The following is a 21403-nucleotide window of genomic DNA, read 5'->3' on the forward strand; positions in this document are numbered from 1 at the left end:
CACTCTGTGTTTGGAATAAAAAAATCCTGTATTTCTTGCAGTGGCTAGAAGCTGAAGGGAGGGAATGGGTGAATACCCAGGTACCAAGGCTGGCAGCTCAGCCTCTGCTTTCTGACGGGTGTTCATAACCAGGGAAAGAATTTGCAGGTCCCTGATCTGGGAAACAAACGAAACAAAAACCCCTCACAGATCTTTGATACTTCAGATTATCTTAAAAAGTATAATCTACTTCTTTTTTTTTTCCTTTAAAAAATGAAAAGTCTAAATAAGCACATCATTGATCTGATTGCTGAGAACAGCATCTGGAACATCAATCTCTGCCTGAGACTGCAGAAGCTGCAGGAGAGCTCAAAGCAGCCAAGGCTGCCCTTGAACCAGATGCTGCTCACTCTTACAGAAACGCCTGTGGATCTGTGTGAAAATGATTAAACAAAATTGCTCCCTCTTTTTCAAACTACAGAACTCAAATCTGTTTTCTCTTAGAGGGCAGATGCTCATTACATATCCCACAGAACATCAAAGAGCAGGAAAAGAAGGAAAGCAGCCACCCTGCCATGCACCAATGCCCAGGGTCCTGCCTGAGCAGCACCCACCACCTCCCCTCCCCAAAACCCTTGGCTTGGGGTACAGGGGGTAAAAATGCCTCTTCAAGTTCAGTCCCCACTTAGTGACAGCATCAAAGATGCCAATCAGGGGCTGTCTGCTCCAACAGCAGCAAACAGCAGCCATGTGTTTTGTAGGCAATTCTTTTGGGACTTCAAAAACTCCAGCTACCGCAGCACCTCAGGGAGCCCCAAAACTTGGGCATTTCTCCAATATTCCTTTCCCATCAGTGCTTGAGCATTCAGAGCAGAACACGAGGGACCATCAGTCCAGTCCCAGACCTGTAACCCCATCCAGATCCAACCAGCACCTTCTTCAGGTGCTTATTAACAAATGAGAACATCAAGAGAGCATTGCAAGGGTGCCAGGGGCCTCCCAGTCCCCCATGAGAGGCTTGGCAGAATGTGACCTTAGTGGCACCAAACTCTGTGCCTTTAATGCCACACCTGATTCAAACCCCTGTGCTCAGAGGTGAAAGGCAAGTGACCGATGGGAGGCCTCATTCCCAGAGCCCTTCTCGTTTATTTTAGTTCAAAGAGCTCAGAAAACTCAAGGCAATCACTCAGCAGCTCGGATATTTAAGGAGGAGTGTGGGGAAGTGTGCCTGGGAAGCAGGAAGCACAAAGTCAGCTTCATCCAAGATCCAAGAGAGAGGAGTCACAGCCAGGCTCTCACTTAACAGCTTCTCCCAGGCAAGCCATGGCCTCATCTGTCTTAATCTTTGACCACTGAGAGATGAAAACAATTTATCCTCATTCCCTGCTCTTACAAGGAGAGGTTACAAGAAACAAAACTAAACCAAAGATCAATGTTATAGCCCTTCTCAGAAAAACTCTGCCTGACCTGGACTTTCTCAGTATCCTTTTATCTGGGAGTGTTTTGGCTAAAGCTTTGCCGAGGAAAGCCATGTGAATAAGCCAGTTAAAAACCTGGTACTTTCATGTTTATACAGCCAGCTAAGCAGCTCACTACAAAGGCTTTTATTTCAAGTCTCTCCTGACAAGCCAGCATGGATAAATTACATAATCTCCCAGGAATTATGATGCACAGGAGGAAAAAAAACCCTCCAATTCCCTAGGTAAGAACTAAGGGCTCAGAAACTGAGAACTGAAGGAAAAGTCTGTTCAAAAATCATCCCAAGATTAGAAGGTAACTTTTTTGTACTCAAAGAGACAGCAAAACCAGCTGTAGATGCAGACACACTCCTTCCCCATGGCTACCAAGAATTCACCAGGTCCACAGCTGAACATGGAAATATCTCAAAGGTCTCTCTTCTCCCAAATACCTTTATTTCCAGAAAAACCAATCTGATACAAGCCCCTGTGCTTGACAAGCAGTGCAAAAGGCTACAAGCACAAGAAGAGATGAGCTTTCCAGTCTGAGAGGTGCAACTGAGCAATGAATCACAGAACAGAATCATGGAATATCCTGAGCTGGAAGGGACCCACCAGGATCATCAAAGCTGCTGTCAATGGGGTGCATCCAAGTACAGCCTGAGTCCCCAGGTTGAACCAGGCTTCACACACTGGCTGTGTACTGAGCTGTGTTGGTTTTACATGCTGTGTGTGCAAGAGCCAGGAAAAATCCATCTTCAATGTCATAACAAACCCTAAGTTAAACACAAAGGCAAAGCCAAGCATGTTATTCAGTTAAACAGGCACATAAAGAAGGCAGCCCTGGCCATGCATTTGCTCCTGATTTTTGTTGTTTCTCAGGGAGCATACACATAAATGGGCAGATGCTCCCTTCTCTAAGAACAAACCTGCTGCTCCTAATAAAAAACAAGAGTTCTGCAGAAGAAACCTGCACTTCACAGCCTGTGCACTGCTCTCCCCCACCGTGGAGTGAGAAAGGAGCACACCTTGGTCCCCTTGCAGACACAATGCCCCAGGGGCTGCCTGGGCTTGGGCAGCTGGGATAATCACCCAAACCCAGGGAATTCCCAAACTCTGAGAGACCAAACCAGAGCCAGCAGGTCTGTAAGGCTCCAACCCTACAGAAGAGTTTTGTCTTCAAGTTATGAATTTTATGGCATTTGCTCTGCCCATTATAAACTACACATGTGGTTTTTAAGGTGGTGGGCAAAGGAAGGGGTGTCTGAGGGTCCAGGTGCCCAGTCAGGCCAGGAGCAGCCAAAGGAAGAGTCCACCTACACAGAACCTTCCACAGCTGGATTGGGTCTTTTGTGCTTTCTCCAGGAAGTCTGAGCAGCTCCTCCCTCCACTGGGCAGAGCTGGAGCCTGACACATTAAATTCTGGGCACGGAACTGGTGGCACTTTGGATTACTGACAACTTCAAAAGGACCAGACAAGCCCTTCTCGGGTAAGTAAGCTCTTGCTGCTCAGTTTGCTGAAGGACATGAGGACAGCCTGAGCCAGCAGCTTTGCTGAACATTTCCAGACAGCCTGGAAACAGTCTGGCAGCCTGGCACCCAGCCTGCTCCTCCTTTTCCGTGCCAACAGGGACACGCGGATACGCAGGACCCGCCTCGGGTACGGCAGCTCCGAGGGGAAGGGATGAGCAACTTCTACAGGAAAGATGCTCCCACAGATTGTACAAAATTCGTGATTTTCAACTCTGTGCTAGCTTAGGAAAGGAGAGGCTTAAAGCTCCAAAGTGAGGCTGTTTGTAAAAATAAATAAATAGATAAATAACCATGAGTCCCAGATTCTGTTCTGAACCTCAGGGAATCAGCAGGTGGCAGATGGTCAAAGCCAGAACAAGGTTATTTCAGATCTGCAAGCTGAAATATCCCCCTCCATCCTCCCTGCAGATCTACAGGAGGACCACAAGGAAGATTTAGCACCTGCAGCTTGGGGTTGTTGTGGTTACCTTTTAGCCCATTCAAAAGAATATTACAATGTATTCCCCAAGGGAGTCCATAAATAGAAAAGGATTCTGCTCTAATCCCCTATCTACTCCTTTCTGGATAATATGGCATTTGGACAAGCACTGCCAAGACAAAGATTTATGACAGAGCTGAGAGTTTGCATGGCCAACACATGCTCTAAAAACTCAGGATTCCAAGGAATAAATAAAGCCTCTCCTAGGATATAGACAGCCCTTCAGTTGTGGAAGCTTCATGCAGATACAAACTTGTTTGCAGGATTTCTGCTTCCCTCTCCCATACCAGGCAAAAGACAAGTTTATGCTGATTTTGCCCAACACCAAAATCAACTGTTCTCACTGGGTGTTCTTGCTGAAACCACCACCACACAGTCACTTCCCATTTCTTTACTAATACTTTATAACATCTATCAGCTATTACCTATCCAGCCAGCTTCAAACTTCTTTTTCTGACAGTAACCAACATCAAAGGGAAAAGAACTAAGGAAACTGCAGACTAAAGGAACTATAAAAAGTACAGCTGATGAATGCTACAGTTTTACTGCTTCACTGGAGACACCAGGGAGCTGTGTGTTCTTAGAAGTTCCTCAGTGAATGGTGTATTAAAAAAACAAACAAACAAACAAAAAAAACCAAATAACAGCAACTTTGCAGTGCTACTGCAATTAGATTTTGTAATGGAAATGCTGAAAAGCACTTGGACAACAGAGTCAGTGTAACACACACGTGTGCCAAAGCAGAACCAGTGGAGGCAGAAAATTCAGCACCAAATGCAAGCAAATATATTTTGCCCACCTGAAAATTCAAGGCAGTGAAGACACATCCACTCACAGAGGGACCAGGCAGGATTGTTTCCTACTCCACACTCCCCAGGTGTGATTTTAAATTACTCACTGGGGCTGTCACACACCTCCCTTGGCTGCCTGCACACAGCCAGGCACAGCAGCAGGGTCTGGGAGGTGCATGCTAGGGAACAAAATTTTAAAAAAAAGAAAAATGCAGTCATTTTTGACAAAGGGGAAGTACTGCATCCCTGCTGAATCTCTGTGGTTGCCTACACACCCTTTGGATCCTGGCTACTTGCAAGCAAAACATAAAACCAAGGATATTTGTTCAAAACCCACAGGCGGACACTGTGATTCTATTGAAGAAAAAAATACAACTGGCATTCATTCTAAAAACTTCCCACCATTGGGACTGGGATTCAAAACCAGCACTGGGCAGCGAGGCCAAAACACACTGAGAGCAGACGCCTGCAAAAGATTCCAAGGGAAATTAGTTATGTGGGTTTTAACAAAAATAAAATGAAATCCAATGTTTACAAAGGGAAAAAAAAGGCAGCTTCCCTAGGAGACAGTGCTGCAAACACCCTTTGCAGATAAGTCAAGACCTGTCTGAGGCTTCCCCAGGTTCCTGTGCCAGTGTGTGCAGACAGGGAAAAGGCAAAGCCAAATGCTGAGCAGGCAGCAGCCGCCTCCTCCCATCCTTGGGGCTGGCACTGGCTCTGAGGGGCAGTGAATGGAACTCTCTGTCCATCCATCCATCTGTCCATCCATCCATCCATCCATCCATCCATCCATCCATCCATCCGTCCCTCCTCTTCCATCAGGGAGCTGTGGCCAGGGGAGCTCCTGGGTTTCCCCTGCTCTGCTTCTCCCGTCTCATCTCCCTCCAGGAAGAGACATGGTGAGCTAAAGCTGGACGAGCAAGTGGATTTACAGAAAGCCCCAGCTTCCCTCCTGGTGTGCTACAGTCAGCCTGATTCTGTAAACTTTTCTTTTTCCCTTAAGTAATTTTGCTGCAGCTGAGTCACACACAGGTCCTGCCAGGAATTTTTATAATTACTGAATTAGAGCAAGGTTTCGCCTGTGCACGCCTGACAACATCTGCTGATGGAAGTGAGCTCTGCTCAAACCCTTGCAGAGCCCTGGAGGAGCAGGGTTGAGCGCTGCCCTTCCTCCCAACACCACCTCTCATGGGGCTCTTCTTGCTGCTCCTCCTGCAGAGAGCTCTGCAGCTCCCAATCCACGTTTTGGGAGGAAGGAAATAAACTGGAACAAAGTCCAAAGGGTGCTGAAGCAGAATGCTGGCTGCCTCTTGGCTCTCCAAGCCTCTTGCTGGAGCATCCCTGGGGCAGCATCCACAGTTCTGTGCCTCTCCACATAGCTGCAAAGCCATCGTGCGTCACATCTTCCTTGGAGACAGACAACGGTGTAGAGTTCCATAAAACCACAGGAGAAAATAACTCCCTCCACCTCCTCCTTCAATGGACACGAGGAGTTATTCTGCAAGAGAAGCTCCACCACACAACACTGCTCCAGACTAAAGATCAAACACAACGCAGGTTCAGATAAGCCAAAAGCAGACATCTGGCATTAGCAGCCTAGACTACCCACTTCCTGGACGATCCAAAAACCTCCCACTTTATGCTACAGGTCAGAAATGCAAAGGAATTACCATGCTCAGCCTCCTCCTTGTTACTGTTTGCTGGAGAGTGATGCCTGTCCCCTCCTGGTTCACCCAGTGCTGTAATTTATCCCATGCTGCACCCGAAGGGCTGCATTAAGAACACAGCACAGCTGCCAAGCCCTGAAAAGCAGGGATGTGCTGGAAATGTGCTTTCTCTGTAGCTTTAATCCAGTCCACTCGCAGGGGTCTTTACAGCATGGCCACATACCATGTGTGCACACAGTCCTGACGCAGTTAGAACCAAGAATAGATGCTCAACTAGAGGGGAATTACTCAGTTCTGGGTTTCAGCTGGTTGTGCATGCATAGCACTCAGCTCTCTTCACTTCACACTTTTCATGTGCTGCTCCAAGGCAAAAATGAAGGCGTCTTGCCACTACAGACTGGGATTCTTCTCAAAGGATCCTGAATTTATTTTCATAAAATCCTAAAGAACTACGTTCACAACACCTCGGGTTTACAGATGAAGAAAATAGTTACAGAGAAGCTCTGGGCACCCTGTTCCAGAATCAGCCTCCAGCTCCCTTTTAAAAAATAAATAGCACGGAGAGGCATTTTAAATGTTTGACGTACAACTTCCCATGAGATCATCTGCAGCAGGAGCACCCGGCACTTCTGCAGCTCAACCCTCACCCTGGGGACCTGGGAAATCAAGTCCCTCCTTGTGCATGAAAAGCAATTTACCCAGCACCATCCCTGAGCCCTGCAGCAGCAGCAGAGCAGGAATTCCCATCTCCTTAAGCAGCACTTTATCCTCTCTTTTTCCATCACTTGCCTCACCTCCAAGCCTGAGAAGGGCTGAGGTTCTACACATGGAACCCCATCCTTCACTGGGCTGCCTCAGCTGCCCTCCAGGAGCAGCAAGGGCAGGGGTGCCATGGAAAAAACCCATCTGTGATCCCATAATTAGAAACGGCATGGTAACGTATACAGGGGGATGAATTAAGGTTGCAGAGGAATACTGTAAATTGGATGCACATTTCTTGTTCCATTTTACTGCTATTTTTTTTTTTGCCCTCTCCCTTATTGGGCTTTGGCTGCACTTCAGATTAAGCTCCTAATAAGGGCTGGAGTTGGATGAGATTTTTTTCAGCCCATCAGATTGCAGCCTTCCAAGCCATTGAAATGAGATTCAAGCTGAACTTGAATTTTCAATAGTTTGGCCTAAAGGGGAGGGTGTTAACAACAGACCTGCCAACACCTTCTCCATACAAATTTCTGAAAACATGTCTACACATCAAATGCTGCTCGGGCTCTGCTAGACAAAAGCCACAAAGCCAACATCTCAAATCCACTGCTGACTTGCTCAGCTGGTTCCCCTGCCAGTGAAGCTCACACATTTCTCTGAAAATCCACAGAATTTCTGTGTTCTGTATTCTCTCTAGGGAAAAGGGTTTTCCCCCAGCAACCCAGCTGTTGTAGTTTCATTATGATAAGTCAGGCTGGCCTAAGGAGACATCAGGTAAATCAGGTGGACACACAGGATGCAGACACACACCAGTTCACCCACCAAAATGATACAGCCCCAAAATTAAAGATACTCCAATGACATGCACAGGCTTTAATCAAGACCTCTGCCAGCACACATTTTTAAAAGCTGAAGTCTATTTTCTTGAGGACATGAATGTTTCAGCTTCCATGCCACTAAAATTATTTCCATTTCACATTTCCAGTATGAACATCCATGGCTACTTTGGCCAGTGCTGCAGGGAGCAGAGCAGTGAAGGGAAGGTGCTCCTCTCCTTTGATGAGAAACAGTAAGAGAAAAGGAATGATGGTTTCTTGATCTGCATTCAAGGGAAAGTATGCCCTGCTGGAGTGCCTGGCAGGGCATCAAGAGCAATGGAAATTTCAGCTTTCAAAGAAATAATACTCAAGAAGGGGGTGGGAATATCGTGTAGGAGCTGAGGTGACACTAATCCCATGGTCTGTTTTACAAACTGTCACTTCTCTCCAATGAAATTAAATCCTCTGCAGAAAAATCCTCTGGCTCCAGCATCTTTTGGTAAGTAGAGCATAAACAGAATGAAGAAGAGCTCATAACTGAGCAGAAAATGGACTCAGATGGGCTGATTACAGGCAGGAGAGTGGAGGGACAGCAACCTGACCACTGGGATTTTGCATTTTTCTTTGGATGGTCACTGCAGGATCTTTGAACCTCACCTGGCCAACAAGGCTCTTCCAACACAACAGGGACCCTCTGCTCACTGCGAGGGGACGGAGAGCAGGGTGGGAGAAAATCACAGCAACTCCTGCAAAAAGGTCTGGACTTGATTAGCAACTTATTTTCTTTAGGAGCATTTAGCTAAGCAAGTGGGGAAGAAGCCTGTGGTGTCCTGCAGTGGCTCTTCCCAGGGAAGCTGGAATGAGGCTGCTCATTCACCCGAGGAGCTGAACAGGCTCAGCACAGCAGCAGGAGCTGCTCACACCAATATCCATTTCCCTGTTGGGAGCTGCTTTCACCAGCACAAACAAGAAACACTGAAAATGTGTGAGTGAATGGCACTTTGAAATCAGAAGGTGTCTGGCAGCTCTGTGTCAGTGTGATGAACCCTCCAAGGGCAATCACACACCGGTTCCTGTGGCTTGAAGCTCTGAACAAAGCAAATGCTGTGAGTAATCGTGGAGGAAAAAAAACCCCACAAAATGGCATGGAAAGTGTTTGCCCAAGCTCATGTCAGACAGGACTTTTCTATCTCTGTGACACAATGTCCAATCTGCTGAGCTACAGAAGAAGTTTAATTTCTTTTTATAGGTTCGTGTTCTCAGCATTGCTCTGGTCACGAATCCACGAATCCAGAACCAACAGGGATGCACCTTCAGCTACTGCAAGGATGATTGGAAGTATTTAACAGCTGAAGGAAAATACAGGTACAGCTTTTGTAGCCCTCATTTTTATGTCACTAAGCAGCTGCAGGTGGACACAGGCAAAGCACTGACTTGTGCAGGAGCAGCTCAGGCCAGGCACAGTCTCATTGACTGCAGAGGGACAGAGTCAACACCCACATGGATCCTGATTCTCTTAAATTCACCAAAGCCTCTCCAGGGCCAGCCTGTGCTTTTGCACAAGGCAGGTTTATCCTCAGGGCCAGCAAATGCTGTGCGAGACACGCACACAGAGCAGCAGAGGGAAGGCAAAATCTGTAGCTGTGCTAATTGGTGGAGGAATTACAAAGTAAAATACCAAACTAAATACCACAAGTCTGAGAATGAGCAAAGAACCCTTTCCCTTTCTGCCTCTCACAATGACTTTCCCCACCAAGAACCACCTCCACGGGCCCAGACAGATGTTTGAGCAGATGACCAAAAAATGTCAGGTATTTTTCTTTTCAATAGATTTGCATCCAGACAGGATGAAAAGCCCTTTCTCTTGAGCAATTGAGTTCTCCCCACAACAGACACGAGCTGGCATGTTCTGAGCCTTTGGTATTTCAATCCCAATTAATAAAATAGTAATTGCTGCACCTAAGGGGTTCTCAGCTCCCTAAGAGGAAACACTTAATACATACACAGATTTTCCTAAGCTTTACCACTACATACTTAAGACATGGATTGAGGGATGAATCACAGCTTCAAATTCTTCACTACTAAGCCTGGCAATCAACACTGCCACTTTCTGGCAAAGAAACCCTAAAAGCCCTCACCTGTGATGTCATCTGCCGACAGATTTATGTTCTGTGGGGCGCTCCCGTCCTGTGACTCCCTCACTGAGGAGGCAGCTGGGTAACAGGATTTGTTCTGGATAATCCCTGCTCAGGCTCTCGGGAGGGGAGGAAACAGATGAAGATGCACTCAGCCAGAGATGGCAGCCACCACTTTTAGGGAATTTATTATGCCCCAGCCACCTGCCAGGTGTAAATCCCATTTCTAGTTTCAAGCCTGGAGAAGGCAGCACCATGAAGACAGAAGGGAGGTGAAGGAAGTCTGCACTTCCCCTTCCAGATCCCAAACCTGTGTGTCCACAAGGCAGGAGGCATCAAGCCTGGCCTGTCACTGTAGGGGAGAGGTAACACAGCCCTACATAACCAAGTCCAGGGTAAGGACTATCTCCTTCAAATGCAGTTCCCTGAACAGAGCCCAGCACAACAGACCCTGAGCCACCAGCAGGGCCATAAGCTCTGCCTGGGGTTATTATTTTCATAATTAGAGGGATGGCAGCAGACAGAGGTGGTATTTGGTGGCCTCTTAACCTAGAGACTTACTGGGGTTTATGCAGATGACTCCACTTTTCCAGCAGCAAAGCCTGCAGCAAATCCTCGTGGGGACAAACATCAAACCAGGATCTGGATGGGGCTCAACACAAGGCCACTGCTCGGTCAGCCAGAGCCAAAAGAACAACACAAAACATGCAGAGCTCAGAGGGAGTTTAAGTTTTAAAATTGAGTGAACCCTGCCAATTCAAATCTGTCTGAAGCAAGGTGACTTTTCAGGTGAGGCACCACTCCTTGCTCCAGCCTGGTCCTCATGCCTCCCTCCATCCACCTGCTTCTCCCACACTCCAAAACATCTCTTCCCAACCTTGGAGGCTCCTCCCAGCCTACCACATCCCCTTCTTTCCACCTCAAGAGCCACAGGTCCCATGCAGCCAGCAGGGACATGCCTGCAGGGAAAGGCAGGGACAGCCACCTACTCTTCTGCTTTACAACATAGCAATTAACTGGTTTGAAAACTGCCTCTCTAGGCAAAAACTCATCCTGGGAGCCACCAGGGTGACAAACATCTATTTTGTGCGCCACCTAAGAGATAAACACCAATCGATGCCCTGGATGCTCCTGTCACAGACAATAATTAAACCATCAATGGGGACGCAGGGAATTAAAGCAGACAGAGGGGGACAAAGGAATGAAATAGTTTCACTTGAATCCTCACAGCTTAACAAAAGCAAAACCAGGCCAGACCTATTGAGGAAAAAAGCAAAAGATGGAAGAAATCTCATTTAACAGTTGCTTTTCCCAGAGAGAAAAGCAGAAACCCAAGCATGCAGCAAACCAGGATCAGGCTGGGATGAAGACAGGCACCAGGGGCATTGCTGTGCCACAGGCAGGAGCACACACAGGACACTCCTTTATTGAACACCAAGAAAACACTGTAAGAGAGGTAGACTGCAGGTCTCTGAGGGCAAGAAGGAGGCAAAATCCCTGGAACAGCAGCCCATAGCATTTTCCATTCCTTTAAGAAAGAAAGGAGCGGAAGCTGTGCCATACGTTAGCACTTAAGTAGTCCTTACCCTCAGTTTCCCACCATCTGTACTGCTCTCTGAAACTCCCCTACTCATTTAATTTATTGCTGTGTGTCTCCGCCAAAATCAAAGACCTAAATATCAGCAATCTTGGTGGGAGGCATCCAGCTGCTCCAGCTCATTGTAGGAACAAACCCTATTTGTGCAAAGTTGCATTGAGAAAGCCGGGCAGCAAATCTCCCCAGGAACAACTTCCCATGCTTTCAGATTAGCAGATCAAGCTGCAGGCATTAAGACCTTGCCCCTTCTCTATCTGTGAAATCCAGGGCTTTAGGACACGAAAATGGGTCTTTTCTAACCCTGGAACGAAGCGATTTTGGAAGCACACGGCACAGCAGCAGCAGGGGGCAATGGCTGAGGGAAGCAGAGCTCAATCTCGGGGTCAGGTTCATGTGAGATGGGGATTTTCTGGGAGGCTGGAGTGCTGGGACCTGGAAATCACGGCTGTGGCAGAGGCACAGCCCCACGCTGGTCACTCATCCAGCCCCTTCTGCTTCCTTGCCCACGGGGTGAAGCGAGCAGGATTTCCCTAAGAACGCAGCAATTTGCAAACTTCCAAGCAGAGATTACAGGGAAGAGCTCATTAGAAGCAGTCTGTAATGTAACAGCACACTGACCTCTGTTCTGTGGCCACAAACCTGAATCAAAAAGGGAGCATCCTAAAAAATCAGCTCTTAGAGTCATCAGCCTCTCAGAAGCAAATAAGCACAGCTCCCTGCCCTCTTAAAACACCAGATATCAGCTGATAAAAGAGGAGCAATCCTGCAAGCCAAACACCCAGGCAGTACTTGCAAGGCAGGATTTGTAGCCTGGTGCTCTTTGATTTGCTCTGAGAGTGACAGAACAGTAGTCAGAAAAACATGAAGGGGAAGAACATTTCTAATGTTCTGCTGACCCGTCTGATGCTGAAAATCCCACCAGACCCAGGACTGTGCACAAGGACTGGGGTGCTGCTGCTGCTGCTGCTCAGACCCTGAAGGGCAGACAGAGGGACAGCAGTCCCCCAGTGGGGCTGGGGACACCACGGACCCCAGCAGCTCTTGGACTCACTTGGTTCTCAGGGGCTGAAACAGACATACAAAGGAAGTTTCCTCTCCTTCACAGATCTGACAGTAGATCTGGAAATTGTCATCTCCTTCCCACGCCATCACACAGCTTGGTTCATTTGAAACCTGTTTTATCCTGGCACAGTTCAGCTTCTCTTACTCCTGCTCACAACAGCAGCAGCCAAGCAAAGAGTGGACAAACTGGGACCCCCAGTGAGGGGGAAGTGGATGCTGAACGGGCAAGTGGATGCTGAACTGCAAACACAGGGGCACAGCCCACAACCAAAACACCCCACACACATCCCCAGCCCAGCGTGCAACCTTTCAACCAGCAGCGAGCAGGAGGGGATGGAACCGAGATCCCTGGCAACACCACTAAAATCCCTGTGTTTCTCCTTTATTTTGGGAGAGGCAGGATAATCCTTTTGAACTACCCAAGTGGGGGAGAACCAACATCTGTTCAGATTCAACAGCTTGGGTCTCACTGCTTCAGCTTCAACTCTTTCCTGGAGGCTGGGGAAGGTCTCTAGCTTTTATTCAAAGGCACTGCCCTCACGCAGGGCCTTTCAGCAGAGGCTTGCAGAGCACCTCACAGACATTTAATTAAATCCTACAGCCTGCCCCAGTGAGGGAGGGATTATAAACAGGCCCCCAGCTCAGGCAGCAGCTCAGCAGCACAAGCATCTCTTTCTGTGGTATGGCTGAGGCGTTAGGCTCACTGCAGGGGTGCAGCAGTCCCAGCTCCACCGAGCTGCTAAATACACATCAAACAGCCCAGAGACTCTGGAGAGCCAGCAGAGCAGAGCAGAGTGACCAGGAGCATCCTCTGATGGGATGGGTAGGGGCCCCTCTCCACGCTCAGAGCCGCGGCAACAAATCCATGTTTTGTCACCCCTCTGCAAATTAAACCATACATTTCCAAAGTATAGCATTCCTGGTGACCAGTTCATCCACCCCACAGCCCTGGGAGCTTCATAAAATGGAAAAACACCTTTTTTCCTTTCTTTATTTTCCCCCCATGCTCACCTATGCAGTGAGACTTTTGCTGGCTGAATTACATCTATTTAAACAAAAGTAAGGTCAGACATCTGCCTTTGCACAGTGTCAGCTGCGAGAAATGAGCTAACATCCAGATGCAGTGGCATGTCAGGATTAGCCCAGGCTGGGGCAGGAATGCTTCCATGTATGGAAAAATATTGGAGCAGTGAAACCATAAGCTTGGAGCTGAGTGAAGTGAGAGGCCCTGTCAATGAAATTGCAGGCTCAGATTTAGAGGATTTAGCAGCTCAGATCCGCCATAAGATCCTCAGTGTGTATTACAATAAATTTCACACTTTTTCCAAAAGGGACTCCTACAGCAATGCTGAGAGTCGTGAGGGTGAGATCCTGCACCCCTCTGTTCACTCTGCAAGCCAGGCTGGAACTGCTGGCCACCATTAATGCTCCCCATACCAGGCACAGGCTCGGGTGTTGATGGAGATGTTTTGGCTGCTGCTCGCCCATCCCTGGGCTGCTGCCTTCTGCCCAGCAGGATTCATCAAAGCCAGCTCAGAGCTGGAAGCAAGGATGAAGCAGTGGCAATTCAAAAGCAAATGCTGAGCTGGATCAGCTTGGCTGGGGAAGCAATGCCCACTTCTGCCGCTGTCACGGCAAGGGCAGTGACTGCCAGGGCCTGGGGAGAGAGCCAGAGCAGTGTCCCAGTCAGCCTGACACAAATCAAACAGGCTCATTTGGCAGCATCCTGAGCTAACACTAATGAAGTCATAGCTATGACTTCATCTCTCCAGTGGGAATCTCCTGGGAACAAGGGAGAACTAGAATTTCTCTCTCCGGCTCGCTCACGCAGTTGCAATTTGTTTCAGTCGCCTTATTCTCTGTTCTGCAAACATTACTTAATTCTCACCCAGATTTTTAAATCCTTGCCCTGAAATGTAAAATAATGTTTCCTTCTCAGCTGTCAAAGCCCAGCCTTGCTGAGATCCCTGCTGGTGGGATCTGTCTCCTTGTGCCAGCTGCCACCCATTCCCTGGGGTCTCAGCCCACAGCTGAGGATGCCACCAACTATTTTTTAAACCTCAAACGTGTAACTAAAATCTGGTTACTCTTGCCAAATTAATTTTAAATAGAGACTTTTGCTCCTTTTGTCCATTGAAATATTTTAAAGTCAGGCTGGATTCAGTCACAGTTGCATAGACAAACAAAATGTTGCAGGAGGACCCTGGAGCTTCCCTCCTTGGCTGGGCAGGACAGATTCCAATGCTGCAAAAACCACCCAGCAATGAATGTCTCACAAAAACCCTGCTGCTACAACACCTTCTCTGCCTGGAGATGCACCCAGGAATTGTCCCAGGATATCCCTGCTGCCTTCCTCATCACAAGCTGTGGTGAGGGTTTGCTGCCCTCCCATTTCTGTTGCCACAGCTGGAGCAGCACCCATCACTAGGAATGCATCCTTTAGGACCCAGATTCTCTGTGGTGTTTGGGCTCCCCCCACACAGGCAGGGATCCCACACTGCCCTGTGCCTTGCTGAGGGCTCCCATCCCGTTGTTTTTAGGCCAGAGGGGCTTGCTGAGCCCCAGCATGGGTTTGATCAGATTGCAGATGCTCAGCTACTGCCCTGATGCAACTGAGCAGTCAGTCAGCCGCTCACACTAAATAAAGACTGCAAATTCTTTACATATTAATTGTTGGTTGCAATTGTTCTCAGTGCTGACAGACAGACGTGAGAATATGCAGAAAACATTCCTGTATCTTTTTAGTTCCACCCTTCCATTAGTTGTGTGTGCTCTATGCCAAATCAATAAGGGACTGCATTTTCCCTGGAAAACTGAGATGATGAAAACGTGATCAGCTAGGAGACAAGGCACACATGTTGTAATCTGAAATACTCAAATAATTCACTTTCCCATGAGAGAATTTAACAGGTCTATCTGCTTACTTGTCAACTCATCCCACTCCCAGCTTCTCCATTGACCCTGTCTTTAATTTACAACCTACAGATTTAACTCTGATTGTGTTTTTTTGCCTACAGAGCATCAGCTGAGAAGCAGCAGTTCCAGCCAGCACAGAGGAAGCTGCTCTGCAGAGGGACATCAAGGCAGTGCTGGAGAAAGCCCCCTCCCCAGAACACCCCCCAGTCCCCCATCTGGGCTCCCACCTCAAGAACAGAGAGGAATTAACATGCCCAAACCCCAAGCTGGAATGAATCCAAGCACCCTCCCCAGGCTGGCAGCACTCCCTCCTTTCCCAGCCTTTATTATCTGGAGATGGCACAAAGTGATCTGTCTGCAAAAACATTTCAAACCTATCGTGCATTACACTGTGATGTGCCATGGAACCAGTTTAGAGAGCACATGCAGCTATAAAGTTGTGATTATTCAGTATTCAACCCAGCCTGAAAGCTCAGGAGTCAGCTTGTAGCTGCTGAAAGCGGGGGGGGGGCCTGAAATTATCCGTGAATAGTTCAAAGCTGCAGTTAATTCAACATCTCCACTTTCAAAAGCATAAAAATCACAGATTCCTGGAGCGTGTAAGCTTTTCAAAAATTACAAACCACTAACTGTCAAATCAAAGCAACAAATAGAAATCCACATGGCTGATAAGACAAATAGTTGCATTTTAAAGAGTAATTAAATATCACTTTGGAATATTTTGCTTGGAACTTGTTTCCCTGATAAAAACAATGGGGAGGGGAAGGAGGAGGAAGCAATCCACACACACCAATAAGCTTCTCATCAAACGAATGCTCAGGCAAGCACTGCTCGAATTTGTTTTGCTGAATTCAGAGTTCAGCCTGCTGTACAACAGCCTCCCATGCCCTCTTAGTTTCCCTAGATCCCAACATTTCACATCAAACTCCAGCAATAAGGAGGAGGCAATCACTATGTTGAATCTGGATTGTTGGGGAGGAGGGCTGGGACGAGAATCCCCATGGTGTGGTCACTAAAAACTGCAATATTTTCTGATTTGACTTAGATTAAAACCATGCCCCAACTTCCATGCTGGGAGCATGGCTGAAAAAAACAGGAATGCAAAACAGAGAGCTCTACCCAAATGCAATTCAGAAGTGAAACTTTACCCCACTCCCACACAGTCACCCCACCAAGTTCTGCTTTGAAACATTAAAAGTTTGTCCATGAGAAAGTATCAAAAAACTCCAAACCACCCTGGACTCTTCCAAAACCTGAACCTGCCAGCAATGAACTCACCATGAATTTCACCCAAACTTTCTAGTACTAAGCAATACTTGTGGGCAACAATACAAAAGGATTGAGTACTGAACAAGGAGACAGCTACTGCATTTCAAACTAAAATGTTATTGAACCACTTGAAGAAGCCACCATGCAAAGGCCAGGCAAACCTGACGTCAGATTTTGGGATGGGATGTGTATAGAGCCCTGTTCAAGAACCAACCATATGATCAGCAAACAGTTTGTCCCCACCCTGGAGCCAGGAGGATTTGATAATGGAAAGATGCCCAAGACTTTTAGAGCAGGTCCTAAAACGTGGGCAATTACCCACTGAAGGATGTAATAAACACCACAGCAGACTACACGTCAGCAAGACTTTTAAAATACTAATTCTCCCCCAGGGAAAGTGCTCAGGCAGGCAACAGTTTGGATATGGGGGGAAATCCAACCTCCAAGGACGTCAGAGGTGTTTTTGCAACTCTTGCAGGACCAGGAGCAGGACAAAGTCCCCAGACTTGCAGCTTCCTGAGCTGATGGGGATTTCACACAAGGATTAGGGTCTTGGCATGAGAGAGGACTGCTAATTGCATGGAGGGTGACTGCAAAGCTGTGTAAAACACACACAGAAATCATTTGGAAAAAAGGCATCAACAAAAACAAGAAGAAGTCAAAATGTTTTGGCTTCGATGTCATCTGCACAATGTGGAAATAGTGAATAATTGGAGTTCACTGTTGAACGTCTCCAAAATCGCGGGGAAAAACGCTCCATTGTTCTGCACTTTCTTTTGTAAAGCTGTTACGTGTTCAGCCTCTAAAGAATGCATTTTTGGAGAAGAACTATGCACTGATTACTTTACAAACTAAAGTTCCTTTGCTCGGTCCTGCAACCTGAGAGTAACGAATGAAATTGTCAAGCGTGCATTTTTAAACGAACGTTTTCATTTCAACATCTGGATTAAGATGCCACAATGAAAAACAGCACACAGGCTTCCCTCCGCTCCCTTCATACATCTCCCATTCTTACATTTCAGAACCAGGGAAGTTTCAAAGCAAACAAAGAATCAGTCGGTGCTGCTAATGCCTTGCTTCTTACTCAATAGCCTGATGTCATGAAAAGACCATATTTTTCAAATCTACAGCTCCGTGAGCCAAAGAGTTCATATACATTCCCACCCCAGAAATATAAAGTCAGGAATACAGCTGAAAGTGATTACTTAGATATTTTTATATGATGAAATTCAAAAGCTGCTTCAAGTGATTTACAAAATCTTCTGTAAGACAAATCCCACATCTGTGCTGACCACTTGCCTCCCAGATCTCAGCAGATGGCAATTTCAAACAGAAAAGTTCTGAGTCCCTGAAAATCAGGGTGTACCTTAAACTAATCGAGGGTTTGAAGATTTTTCCTCCATTTGAAAAAATTGTGGACAGTCTAATTTAATGACATTTCTATCTTCTCCCCACCATTTCTTGTACAAAGTCTACGCACAAAATTAGTACCTGGTGTCTTATTAGGAGAGGCTCCCATGGCAGATGATCTTTTCAGATAAAGAGAAAACATTCTGCCCCAACCAAAGGAAATTTACCAGCGTGAGCAAAGAGAGATCCTCAAATTGTTTTCAGATACTTGACTGAATAATCACAGAAAAACAATCAACATGTTTTGCATTTGTTTAAATCCAGAACAGAAGCATCTCAGCCTTCCCAAGAAGAATCTGTACAACACTCAACCAGATGCATAAATACAGTAGAAAAACACAAAACACGAGAGAGGCAAAGCACAGCCCCAGAGCCACTGCGGCACTGTATGGATGCACCAAGGAAATGTCAGGAGAAATTTCAAGATGAAGAAGAATGAGGAAGATGACTGGGCCAAGAAATTAACAAGTAAAAACAAAAGCAAAGGCAAATAAACAACAGCAAAAGATAAACTGCTGCTCCCTCACTGTAGAGCTTTTTCTCCTCCAGCACTCTCCTTTCTCCCACTCCTATATGGAGCCAGGTGAGAGGATCTACTCAATGGAGAATGTGGATGGTTCAGCATTTTTTAGCAGAGATGCCCAAGATGTCCCACAGCAACACAGCAGGACAGCACTCCTCCAACAGCCTGTGTGCCACAAGGCCTTGAAAAGCACCCAAATTCACCCTGAGTGTGGGTGGACTCTGCAGCAGGGACAGTGTGGAGCTCACCAGGAGAAGTCTGGGACCCTTCTCCCCATTGCTCTGCTCAGCCAGGCATTATCAGAAGAAAAATCAATCACCAAAAGCTACCTGTGGCTGCTCAAATCCAGGCCTGAACAACCTAACTGAGGGACGTGCACCATGAGCTAAAGGCTCCAATCTCATTTGGCTCATTCTGGTTTAGTCCTTGAAAAAACCCCACCCAATAATAGGTCTGGCTGCGGCTCAGACAGAGGCATAATGCCATCCTCCTCATTAATCAAAGGCTTTCCCCATGGCCAGATGTTTGCTGACTTGTACTGCTTTCTTTTATTACTGGTTTGGAGGCAAAAATTGCTGTGTGTTGAAGTTACTCCAATTGAACTGGCTGTCCCTGGTAACTGCACCCCAGCATTATTGAGTTACCGAGGCATTCAACAAAGAGTGGCTGTTTGCTTTGACAATTCCAGCTACTTTCCCCAATAACCATCAGAGTAAGATGCTAATTTACTTTTAGGACTGTGGGGATTGTACTGCAAACCCAGAAAGGAGCCTGGGTTTTAAGATCTATCAACCTAGATCTATTTGGTGTCCAGGGTTTGGAAGAAGGAGAGATGTAGAAAAATGAAGAGTACGCCAGAGAAGGACAATGACAGATGGACCTTAAAAGTCAAATTTTTTAATAACACTGAGCAACAAAAGTGATGTTTTTCTATAGGATAGGAAGCCATCATCTCTCCACAACGCTTTCATGGCCTCAGTAAATAAAGTAAGCAACCCACAATGGGAAGAGTTGGCTTGAAAGGACTTCTGGAGGACTCTGAGCTGGGTCATCACCCACATTCAACCCTGCTGGGCAGAGCTTCTCCCAAACAAGCCCTGTAGCCTGCAAGGATGGGGAGCTGAGAGCTCTCAGCGTTCCCACCCCTCTTGCTGTCTCTACCCTGCATCTACAATATCCCTTTCTTCCCATAAATCTATATAATTCGCTGGGGTTTAGGAGTATCCCTTAGTGCAAAGGAACCATAACTCAAAAGCACTGCCTACATTCCTCTAATGCTTTTGTTTTAAAACAAATTAAGCCCGTGAGGTACTGAACATATGCTCGACTTCCCCAGCTCTCGCTGGCATGTTTTTGAAAAATACAAAGTTTGTGCTTTTCTGGGGAGTCAGGTCATTAACCCGACTATTTAAAAAATCAGCCTATTATACAAGGAAACTTCTAACTGCCTGAGCTACAGGTTATAAATCTCCTGTTTAGAAATCTGATATCCTGACATAATTGCCCTTACAACTTACAAATAGGTTCTCTGTTATCCGTAGATTAAGCTTCCTCCAAAGCCACATCACATCTGCTTAGTTTTGAAAATATACAGCACGAGCTTCAATTACTTTACACTCCACACAAAAATAATCCTGAATTTAACTCAGGGCTTCTTGGAATAAGAGTTTAAGACCCCATAATCTTTTTATTTCATGTTTTCTTGCAATCTAATAGATGGAAGCATTGGCCAGCATGTAAAATTAATGCCACCTTCCACTTCTATGATTTCCCGACCATTTAACTACATTGCAGTGGAATTTTTAAAGCAAATACGGCAAGCAGAAGTCCCACCATCTAAATAATCTGAAATGTTCTGTAGGGAAACGGTCAGCTACTAATTGGAACCACAGCATTTTCACATCCCTGTAGGAAGAGGGGTTGGTTTAAAAGAAACCTGAGTTAAACTGTAGTTTCTCTGAAGGTTGCAGCTCCTCCGATTAATGGAACTGCTCAGATCCCGAGCACTTGGGTGAGCTCCCAGTTAGAAGTGCCTGGACTTCAAAGGGGCAAACTGGGGGCCTTGGGCAGCACTATCATCCAGGTGCACGGCGTTAAATACACGAGTTTTTGCAGAACTGGGGGCTTAGTGACCAAAAAAACGGCGGAAAATGAGGGAAAAAACGGCAAATCCATGTTTCAAAGCTACATCTCTTCTCAGCAGCAGGGACATCACACGGCGCTGCCAGACAACAGCCAACTATTCCTTAAACAATTCCTTCACCTAAGGAGCAGAGCAGGGCTCAGAGACCCATCCTGGAAGATGCCATCCCTCTCATGCCTTCCATGCCAGCCTCTCAGTGTCCAGACACGGGGGATGCCTGAGGGGGCTCAGCCACCCCCGGCCCTGCAGGTACCAGCGTTATCCCAATCCCAGCCAGGGCTCTGCCCGCTGCTCCCACACCCGCTGCCTCAACCACTCGCCAGAAAGACGTTTAGAAATGGCACTGTGGGGCACCATCTTTTCAATTCTTACTCAATTGCTTCCAGAGATTAGATTTCTAAAGAGGTTTCTTTTTTTTTTTTTTTTTTCCTTTTAAGCGTTGCAAGCTCGTTGGGAAGTGGAGGCTCAGCCTGTGCCTTTCTTTTCATCACAGCCTGCTCTGTCTGGGTCTTAGCGTGCTTTCTGTCCATTATCTTTCAGATTAAACTCTACGGATGAGAAGCTGTAACTTGCAGAGTACCGAACGCACCAAGCGAGAGGAACAAACCCCATCCCACAGACTGGCCGGGCAGCCTCGCCAGCCGAGCCGGGCTCACTCGCTCCTCCAGCACCGCGTGTCCTCCCACGGCTGCCGGGGGCTCCTTTCTGTGCCCAAACCCGGGCAGGAGCCCACGGGCACCGTGTCCGCTGCCAGGGCAATGTCTGCCTTGCCCAGTGCCCACCGGAGTGACGCCGTGCCCGGAGCAGCAGCTCCCCTCACACCTCACCTGCAGCCCCGCTCCTCTGCGGGCCCGGCGGTGCCCACGGTGCCCAGCCCAGGGCTCCCCTCGTACCGGTACCGCGGCTCCCAGGCCCCGCAGGAG

At 47.2% G+C, this 21403-nt stretch overlaps 1 protein-coding gene across 1 annotated transcript in view; it reads right to left on the bottom strand.

The window, feature by feature from the left end:
* Window positions 1–21403, bottom strand: part of NXN (nucleoredoxin) — a 47116-nt gene that overhangs the window by 25173 nt on the left and 540 nt on the right. The window lies entirely within an intron of this gene.

The sequence above is a fragment of the Agelaius tricolor genome, unplaced genomic scaffold (genome assembly GCF_023055355.1).
Source record: "Agelaius tricolor isolate 1412-34295 unplaced genomic scaffold, bAgeTri1.0.p SCAF_25, whole genome shotgun sequence".
Lineage (NCBI taxonomy): Eukaryota > Metazoa > Chordata > Aves > Passeriformes > Icteridae > Agelaius > Agelaius tricolor.